Below are 10149 nucleotides of genomic sequence, written 5' to 3'. Positions count from 1 at the left end.
CCCTATTCAGCAGAGGATGCAGCTCTGGGAATGAGAACAAGGACCTGCTACTCCTCAGATTCTCCAGATGACCAGCAGCAACAATTTTAGATGCATTGTGTTAACAAATGACAGAATTGAAGAAGTCATAGGAAAGAAACTTGAGCGATATACTCAGAATGGTGAGCCCTGCGTTTGGCAGAGCGCTAAGGCTATAGACAAATTTTATACTTCGTGTTAGACATTTGATGCCTTTTGGATGTCTGATGACAGTCATGCATTTCTACATAATCAGAAAAATATTAGAATGTAATAATATGTATTTGCATATTTTAGATTATAGAAAAGTAAATATAGAATTATATGCTCCTTTTTTTTTTTTTTTTTTTTGAGACAGGCTTGCTATGTTACCCAGGCTGAAATGCAAAGGCACAACTTTAGCTCACTGAGCCTCTGCTTCCTGGGTTTGAACAATTCTGATGCCTCAGCCTCCCAAGTAGCTGGGACTGCAGGTATGTACCACAATGCCTGGCTAATTTTTTTTTCTTCTATTGTTAGTAGAGACAGAGTTTTTTCAAGTTGGCCAGGTTGGCTTCAAACTCAAGTGATCTGCCAGCCTCGGCCTCCCAAAGTGCTGGGATTACAGGCATGAGCCACCTTACCAAGAAATTGCTCCTCTTTTAATTCAGAAAACGTTGTACGCTCTCACTCTTCCAGCCTGAACCCATGGAGTACTAATATCCACAAACCATTGATAGCACTCACTATGGGAAAATGTTTATACATTTTTACAGTTTGATATAATTATAGTAAAATTACTATGCAAGCTGTTTACTTTTAATATTTCTACATAAAACAAGTCAAGATATATTAAATGATAAATGATTGTACTTATTCACCCGCCTCATATTTCATTTCATGTTTAACATCCTAAATTTAAATTTTATTGTATTTTATACATTTCAATTGATTGTACTGTATTGCAGGATATGGATATTCCATCACATACTACAATACAGTGTATTTTGTTATATTTGACTTAAATTCTACTTGTATTTTGTACTGAGATCATACAATCTTTCATTATCTAAGTGTATTAATTGTTTGGTTGCTTTATAATTTTAATTTTATGTAATAATGAAATAAACATTAATGTTGTTTGGAATTTTAAATTTCAAGATAATTTTGTCCTTCTTTTATAAGGAATTTGTATTTACTAAAGATGTGAAAAAGAGAATGTCTTATCTTCACTTCTGCATCATCCTAACCCTGACCTCCCTAGAGCCCATAGCTCTTGTCATAGTCAGGAAATAGTGTTCTATCACTCCAGTAAATGGGGCCAACTCAATGGTAATACACAGATCTAAATTGGAGATATAGAGATTTTGTTCTCAACTACTGCAATAGAAAAGAATCATAGTCGTGAGTCACACAATTTTCGGGTTGACACTGCTTATAAGTGTCAACTATGCTGTAGAATAACTCTGAAATAAATGTATATCTATTAAACAAATACACATACATAAATAACGTGTCTAAATAACAATGTACATACGTTAATGAAAATGAACTTTATTGCTAAAAAAAATGTTATCACACAGGTACACACAATAGGATCATATAATGTTGAAAAATAGAGATGGGGAAAGGAACCAAGACAGGGAGAAAAGGAGGAATGGAGCGAGAAAAGGACAGATGGACAGAGGGACCTTGGAAAAGGGGGCGGAAGGGATGTAGGAAGTGGGAGGGAGGGAGGAAGGGAAGGACAGAGGGAGAAAGGGAGCAAGAGACAGAGAGAGGAAGACAGAGAGAAAAGTGGTCTTCTGCCTCCAGGACCAGCAGGACCTCGTACTCCGGGAAAATGCGGGGCTCCCAGTGCGGGCTAAGGACTCGGCCCACAGCTGCATCAGCCAGCGGGGTGCTCACTGGCCCTCCGGATCGCCAGCCTGGGTTAGTTCATCCCGGAGCCATTCAGATGAATTCCATCTCCCAAGGAATGAGCGAATTCCCCAGAGAGCAATGAGCTGAGAATCGGGTGGCAGTCTGTTTTTCATCCACATGGTTCACAGATGACATGTCCCCACTTTGAGCCCTGCAGCAGAGCGGGAGGTGGGTAGTCCCATGCACACAGGAGTCACACTCAGGCCGACTGAAGCATGATTTCGGATTCCACGTTTCTTTGCCCTCTGCAAGAGTGCCTGTTGCTCACGTGTCTCTGGGCCCCGAAAGCGTGATCATGTTGACGATTTGTTTCGCGAGCTCTGAGGGGACAAAGAAACTTCTAGGAAAGTGTGGAAAATCAGCATCATGTTGGCTCTCTCCTTTTCAGTTTCCATACAAGCCACATTGGATACTCCCCATGTTTCAGGAAACAGGAATCCGTCCTCAGGCCATCATGTTGGGGACTTTTCTTTTGTCTGTGGTTTTGCTCTCGTTTTCTACATGAAAATGAACGACATCCACACATATTTGTGTGTGCGACTGTCATGGCCACGGCGACACCCACAGATATTGCCGCCTTCACTGAGAGGGCCTGGGAAACTCAAGACCGTCATGGAGGTTCACTTCCACACTCCACCCTTCCAGGGTGGTTTCTCCCTGAAAATGTGTGCAAGCCCCAAGAGAGGCGTCCAGTTTCCATAGAATTACTGGAGAACTCCAGACAGCCAGCCCCAGAAGCCCATCTTTCCCCTCCCATCTGGCCCTACAGCCACCTAGCCCACAAGGCTCTGATCGCAGCAGTTTTCAGCATCCAAGGGCGGGCTACTCTGGGCCCAAGGGTCCCGGAGTTCATGCATATTCATGAAGGGGTGTAGGTGGTAGGTCTTTATAAGGGCTGCTGGCAGGGTCGGCCTCCTGCCTGGGCCTACCTGCAGGACAGAGGCCGACTGAGGCCTACGTGAGCCGGCCGGCCTCTCTCTGCCCATGCCTGTCTATGAAATTATGCCAAGTGTCCCCGCGACGGCTCTCCGCACACCTTCTGACAACGCTTTCCCCACGGAAGCTCAAGGACGAGGATCGTGAAGGAGACTCGTTTGTACCCAGAGCCAAAGGAATGCGAGCGTGCTTTGAATGGAACATGTAGCCGGGGCATCGCCACCAGAGAACAGTTGGCCTCAGCGATTGGCATTCTGGAGCCAAGGTTTCAGGAGAGATCACGCCTGCTGAGGCAGCATCGGCTGGGGTCTCAGCCCTGGCCTGGGAAACGCAGCCCGCAAGAAGGCAGGCGAAAGCGGACCGCCATCACCTGATCTCAGACCACAGCGCTCCTCTGAGCCTTTGAGAAAGATCGCTTTCCAGGCATCGCCACCAGAAAGAAGCTGGCCAGAGAGACCGGTCTCCCAGAGTTCAAGATTCAGATTTGGTTTCAGAATCGAAGGGCCAGATATCCAGGCCAGGGTGGCAGGACACCCACGCATGCAGGCGGTTTGTGCAACGTGGCCCCTGGCGTGTGTCACCCTCCTCCTTCCTCGGTCCCCGTCACCCACACGGGGCATGGGGGCATGGGGAATGAAGCTTCTCACACCCCATATGCCCTGCGTGCCTGGGGCTCTACCACAGGAGGCTTTCGTGAGCTAGGCAGCAAGGGCTGTCCCCATCCTCCAGCCCAGCCAGGATGCGCAGGCAGAAGGAATCTCCCAACCTGCCCTGACACTTGGAGATTTGTGTTCGCTGCCCTGATTCTTCTGGAAGTGGGGCTATCCCACCCTCAGACTCCTCGGTGACTTCCGCACCTGAACAGATGCCAGTGGGACAAGGACCTGCAGCATGGTGGCCTGCTGGACGTGTGCTCAGTGGGACAGCTTGGGCCCGCTCAAGCTGAGTCACAGGGGCAAAGTGTGCTTGCCCCACACACGTCCCACCAGAGTTCGTGGTAGGGCTAAAGCCCCAGTCTGCCAGGGCGGCATGGGAACCCAAATCCTGGGCACCTCCACCTCGGGAGCCCGAGACCCCGGAGGACTCCGTGTGTCAAGCACAGACGCAAGCCATCCAGGCGCCCTCCCAACCACTCCAGGAGCCTCAGCACTCATCTGCACTCACCTCCAGCCTGTTAAATGAGCTCCTGTCGACCCCAGAGTTTCCGCAAAAGGCACAACCTTTCCTAGATCCAGAGCCACTGGGGGAGCTGAAGGACGTGGAAGAGCCCTCTTTGTTGGAACCACTCCTTAGCCAGAAATAATACCGGGCTCTGCCGGAGGAGCTTTAAGACGGGGGAGGGGGGTTGGGGTGAGGTGGCAGGGCGGCGGCCTCTGGCCCAGTATGAAAAGGCGTGTCTTCCCTTCCAGTTCAACTGTCTAGGATCCCTGAGTTCCAGGTCCACAGGAGGGCTGTCATTCTTTCCTAAGCATCCTGGGGATCACAGAGCCGGCCCTAATACGGAAAGTTGGGCCATGTATGGCGCATGCGCGGGTCCGCAAACAGCCGCCTAGGCTTTCGGGACAGCCCAGGCGGAGCTCTCATCCCTTTTCCCCCACTAAGTTATTCAGTGGAGTAGGGGGCGGAGACCTCAGTCCCGCAAAACACTGGGCCTGGGCAGAAGCCAGGCCTGCTCTCCTTTCAGTGGCTCGACACCTCTGCCTCTTCGCTCCATGGTCACTCACCAACCTATGTCCCGCCGGTCTCCTCGCCAGCACCGTGGAGCACCTTGCAACTAAATGGAGACCCCGAGACACCACAAAACCGGGGTGCTGCCCTTTCCAGGCAAGAGGGAAGGCAGGCAGAGATGGGGAGAGGAATGGAGACAGAGTGGGAGAGAAGGATGGAGGAGGAAAAGGCTGGATGGACGGAGGGACTGTGGGAGGGAGGTAGGGAGAAAGGGAGGGAAGAACCAGGGGAGTGAGGGAAGAACAGAGGGAAGGATGGACAGAGGGAGAAAAGGCACAAGAAACAGAGAAAAGAAGGCAGAGAGAAAAATGGTCTTTCAAAGTCCAGGATTCAGATTTGGTTTCAGAATCGAAGGGCCAGGCGTCCAGTCCAGGGTGGCTGTGGGGGAAAGAAAGAGAGATCAGATTGTTACTGTGACTATGTAGAAAAAGGAAGACAAGAAACTCCATTTCAATCTGTACTAATAAAAATTGTTCTGCTTTGAGATGTTAATTTGTAACCTTAGCCCCAACCCTGTGCTTGCAGAAACATGTGCTGTGTTGACTCAAGGTTTAATGGATTTAGGGCTGTGTAGGATGTGCTTTGTTAAAAATGTGTTTGCAGGCAGTATGCTTGGTAAAAGTCATCGCCATTCTCTAGTCTCGATTAACCAGGGACACAATGGATTGCGGAAGGCCGCACGGACCTCTGCCCAAGAATGCCTGGGTATTATTCAAGGTTTCCCCCCACTGAGACAGCCTGAGATACAGCCTCCTGGGAAGGGAAAGACCTTACTGTCCCCCAGTCCAACACCCATAAAGGGTCTGTGCTGAGGAGGATTAGTGAAAGAGGAAGGCCTCTTTGCAGTTGAGATAAGAGGAAAGCATCTGTCTCCTGCTCGTCCCTGAGAATGGAATGTCTCAGTGTAAAACACGATGGTACATTCTATTTACTGAGATAGGAGAAAACTGCCTTATGGCTGGAGTTGAGACATGCTGGTGGCAATACTGCTCTTTACTGCACTGAGATGTTTGTGTAGAGTCAAACATAAATCTGGCCTACGTGCACATCCAGGCATAGCACGTTTCCTTAAACCTATTTATGACACAGAGTTCTTTGCTCACATGTTGCCCTCTCCCTACCATTACCCTACTGTCCTGCCACATCCTCCTCACCAAGATAGTAGAGATAGTGATCTATAAATACTGAGGGAACTCAGAGACCAGTGTCTGTGCAGGTCCTCACTTGCTGAGCGCCAGTCCCCTGGGCCCACTTTCTTCCTCTATACTTTGTCTCTGTGTCTTATTTCTTTTCTCAGTCTCTCATTTCTACCTTTCAAGAAATACCAACAGGTGTGCAAGGGAGGCCCCCTTCATCTGGTGCCCAATGTGGGTGCCTTTCTCTATGGTGAAGATATGCTAGAGTGTAATCGTTGAGGACAAGTCGACAAGAGATTCCGGTAAGCTTGTGTGCTTGGGGGAATGCAGGGTAACACTGGGACAAACTGAAAGTGAATATACCTCTTATCTCAGCTTTATTAATATTATTTTAAGAAAAGTGGGAGTTAGAGTCTCTACAGAAAATCTAATCATGCTATTTCAAACAATAGAACAATTCTGCCCATGGTTTCCAGAACAGGGAACTTTAGATCTAAAAGACTGGGAAAAAAATTGGTAAAGAATTAAAACAAGCAAACAGGGAGGGTAAAATCATCCCACTTACAGTATGGAATGATTGGACCATTATTGAAGTAGCTTTGGAACCGTTTCAAACAGGAGAAGAGTTTCAGTTTCTGATGCCCCTGAAAGCTGTGTAATAAATTGTGAAGAAGAGGCAGGGACAGAATTCGAGAAAGGAACAGAAAGTCCACATTGTAAATATGTAGCAGAGTCTGTAATGGCTTGGTCAATGCAAAATGTTGACTACAATCAATTACAGGAGGTAATATATTCTGAACCATCAAAATTGGGGGGAAAAGGTCCAGAATTATTGGGGCCATCAGTCTACACCACGATGGCCAACTCCTCCTCCAGCGGTTCAGCTGCCTGTAACATTACAACCTCAAATGCAGCTTAGACAAGTACAAATCCCAAGAGAATATCAAATAGAAAAGGATTGAGTCTTTATCATGGCAATGCCAATCCAGATACAGTATCCACAATATCAGCTGGTAGAAAATAAGACCCAACCACCGGTAGCCTATCAATACTGGCCGCCAGCCGAAATTCAGTATCGGCCACCCCCAGAAAATCAGTAGGGACAGCCAGAATGTTTCCAGCACCGCAGGGCAAGGCGTTATATAGCCTCAGCCACCCACTATGAGACTTAATCCTATATCACTACCTAGTGGACAGGGTAGTGCATTACATGAAATTATTGATAAGGCAAGAAAACAAGGAGATATTGAAGCATGGCAGTTCCCAGTAATATTAGAGCTCATATCACCTGGAGAAGGGGACTAAGAGGGAGCGCCTCCCCAAGCTGATGCCAGATATGAGTCCTTTACTATGAAAATGCTAAAAGACATGAAAAAGGGAGTAAAACAGTATGGACCCAACTCCCTTTATATGAGAATATTATTAGATTCCATTGCTCATGGAAATAGACTTATTCCTTATTATTGGGAAATTTTGGCCAAACCATCACTCTAACCTTCTCAATTTTTACAATTTAAGACCTGGTGGATTGATGGGGTACAAGGACACGTCCAAAAAAAGAGGGCCGCCAATCCTCCAGTTAACATAGATGCAGATCAACTATTAAGAACAGGTCAAAATTGGAGCACTATTAATCAACAAGCAGTAACGCAAAATGAGGCCATTAAACAAGTTAGAGCTATCTGCCTTAGGGCCTGGGAAAAAAATCCAAGACCCAGGAAATGCCAGGCCCTCATTCAATACAAGAAGACATGGCTCTAAAGAGCCTTACCCTGGTTTTGTGACAAGACTCCAAGATGCTGTTCAAAAGTCAATTACTGATGAGAATGCCCATAAGGTCATAGAGGAGTTGATGGCATACGAAAACGCCAATCCTGAGTGTCAATCAGCCATTAAGCCATTAAAAGGGAAGGTCCCGGCAGGATCAGGTGTAATCTCAGAGTAGGTAAAAGCCTGTGATGGGATTGGAGGAGCTATGCATAAAGCTATGCTAATGGCTCAAGCAATAACTGGAGTCACTTTAGGAGGACAAGTTAGAACATTTGGGAGAAAATATTATAATTGTGGTCAAATTGTTCATCTAAAAAAGAATTGCCCAGTCTCAAATAAGCAAAATATAACAACTCAAACTACTACTAATTCAAGATGGATTAACGACTTAGACGTTAGACCTAAAACCATAAAAACCCTAGAAGAAAACCTAGGCATTACCATTCAGGACAGAGGCATGGGCAAGTACTTCATGTCTAAAACACCAAAAGCAATGGCAATAAAAGCCAAAATTGATAAATGGAATCTAATTAAACTAAAGAGCTTCTGCACAGCAAAAGAAACTACCATCAGAGTGAACAGCAACCTACAAAATGGGAGAAAATATTCGCAACCTACTCATCTGACAAAGGGCTAATATCCAGAATCTACAATGAACTCAAACAAATTTACAAGAAAAAAACAAACAACCCCATCAAAAAGTGGGCAAAGGATATGAACAGACACTTCTCAAAAGAAGACATTTATGCAGCCAACAGACACATGAAAAAATGCTCATCATCACTGGCCATCAGAGAAATGCAAATCAAAAGCACAATGAGATACCATCTCACACCAGTTAGAATGGCAATCATTAAAAAGTCAGGAAACAACAGGTGCTGGAGAGGATGTAAAGAAATAGGAACACTTTTACACTGTTGGTGGGACTGTAAACTAGTTCAACCATTGTGGAAGTCCGTGTGGCAATTCCTCAGGGATCTAGAACTAGAAATACCATTTGACCCAGCCACCCCATTACTGGGTATATACCCAAAGGACTATAAATCATGCTGCTATAAAGACACATGCACACGCATGTTTATTGCGGCACTATTCACAATAGCAAAGACTTGGAACCAACCCAAATGTCCAACAATGATAGACTGGATTAAGAAAATGTGGCATATATACACCATGGAATACTATGCAGCCATAAAAAATGATGAGTTCATGTCCTTTGTAGGGACATAGATGAAACTGGAAATCATCATTCTCAGTAAACTACCGCAAGGACAAAAAACCAAACACTGCATGTTCTCACTCATCGGTGGGAATTGAACAATGAGAACACATGGACACAGGAAGGAGAACATCACACTCTGGGGACTGTTTTGGAGTGGGGGGAGAAGACAGGGGAGAGGGATAGCATTAGGAGATATACCTAATGCTAAATGATGAGTTAATGGGTGCAGCACACCAGCATGGCACATGTATACATATGTAACTAACCTGCACATTGTGCATATGTACCCTAAAACTTAAAGTATAATAATAATAAAAAAAGAAAAAAGAAAAACTTGGACAACCCACAAAAAATAAAAATAAAAATAAAAAATAAAGAGCCACCTGGCCTATGTCCAAGATATGGAAAAGGAAACCATTGAGCTAATCAATATCATTCTAAATTTGATAAAAATGGGCAACCATTGTTGGGAAATGGGAAGAGGGGACAGCCTCTGGCCCCGCAACCAACTGGGGCATTCCCGATTCAGCCCTTCGTTCCTCAACGTTTTCAGGTGCAACAACCCCAGCTGTCACAAGTGCCTCAAGGAATGCGCCAGTTACCACAATACAACAATGTTCCCCCACCACAAGCGGCAGTGCAGCAGTAGATTTATGTACTATACAAGCAATTTCTCTGCTTCCAGGGGAGCCCACACAAAAAATCCCCACAGGGGCATATGGCCCACTGCTTGAGGGGACTGTAGGACTCATCTTAGGAAGATCAAGTTTAAATCTAAAGGGAGTTCAAATTCTTACTGCTGTGGTTGATTCAGACTACAAAGGCAAAATTCAATTGGTTGTTAGCTCCTGAATTCCTTGCAGTGCCAGTCCAGGAGACGGGATTGCTCAATTATTACTCCTGCCTTATATTAAGGTTGGAAACAGTGAGATACAAAGAACAGGAGGGTTTGGAAGCACTGATACAGCAGGAAAGGCTGCATATTGGGAAAGTAAGGTCTCAGAAATCAGACCTGTGTGTAAGGCCATTATTCAAGTAAAACAGTTTGAAGAGTTAGAAGACCCTGGAGCAGATGTCTCTATCATTGCCTTAAATCAATGGCCAAAAAATTGGACTAAACAAAAGGCTGTTACAGGACTTGTTGGCATAGGCACTGCCTCAGAAGTGTATCAAAGTACTATGATTTTACACTGTTTAGGCTGGATAATCAAAAAAGTACTGTTCACCCAATGATTACTTCAATTCCTGTTAATCTGTGGGGTCGAGATTTATTACAATGGGATGCGGAAATCACTATGCCCACTCCATTATACAGCCCCACGAGTCAAACAATCATGACTAAAATGGGATATGTACCAGGAAAGGGACTGGGAAAGAGTGAAAACGGCATTAAAGTCCCAATTGAGGCTGAGGAAAATCAAGAAAAAAAAGGAAGAG

The 10149-nt window shown here is 45.6% G+C and overlaps 2 pseudogenes; both read left to right on the top strand.

Annotated features, from left to right (window-relative positions):
- The first annotated feature begins 2922 nt into the window (after positions 1–2922).
- Positions 2923–3704, top strand: LOC129057816 (double homeobox protein 1-like; annotated as a pseudogene).
- Positions 3705–4374: 670 nt separating this feature from the next.
- On the top strand, positions 4375–9564 carry LOC129057815 (endogenous retrovirus group K member 8 Gag polyprotein-like; annotated as a pseudogene).
- Positions 9565–10149: the final 585 nt, after the last annotated feature.

The sequence above is a fragment of the Pongo abelii genome, chromosome 1 (assembly GCF_028885655.2).
Source record: "Pongo abelii isolate AG06213 chromosome 1, NHGRI_mPonAbe1-v2.0_pri, whole genome shotgun sequence".
Classification (NCBI taxonomy): Eukaryota; Metazoa; Chordata; class Mammalia; order Primates; family Hominidae; genus Pongo; species Pongo abelii.
The sequence above is the reverse complement of the archived record's forward strand: the minus strand, read 5'-3'. Positions and strand labels throughout refer to the sequence as shown.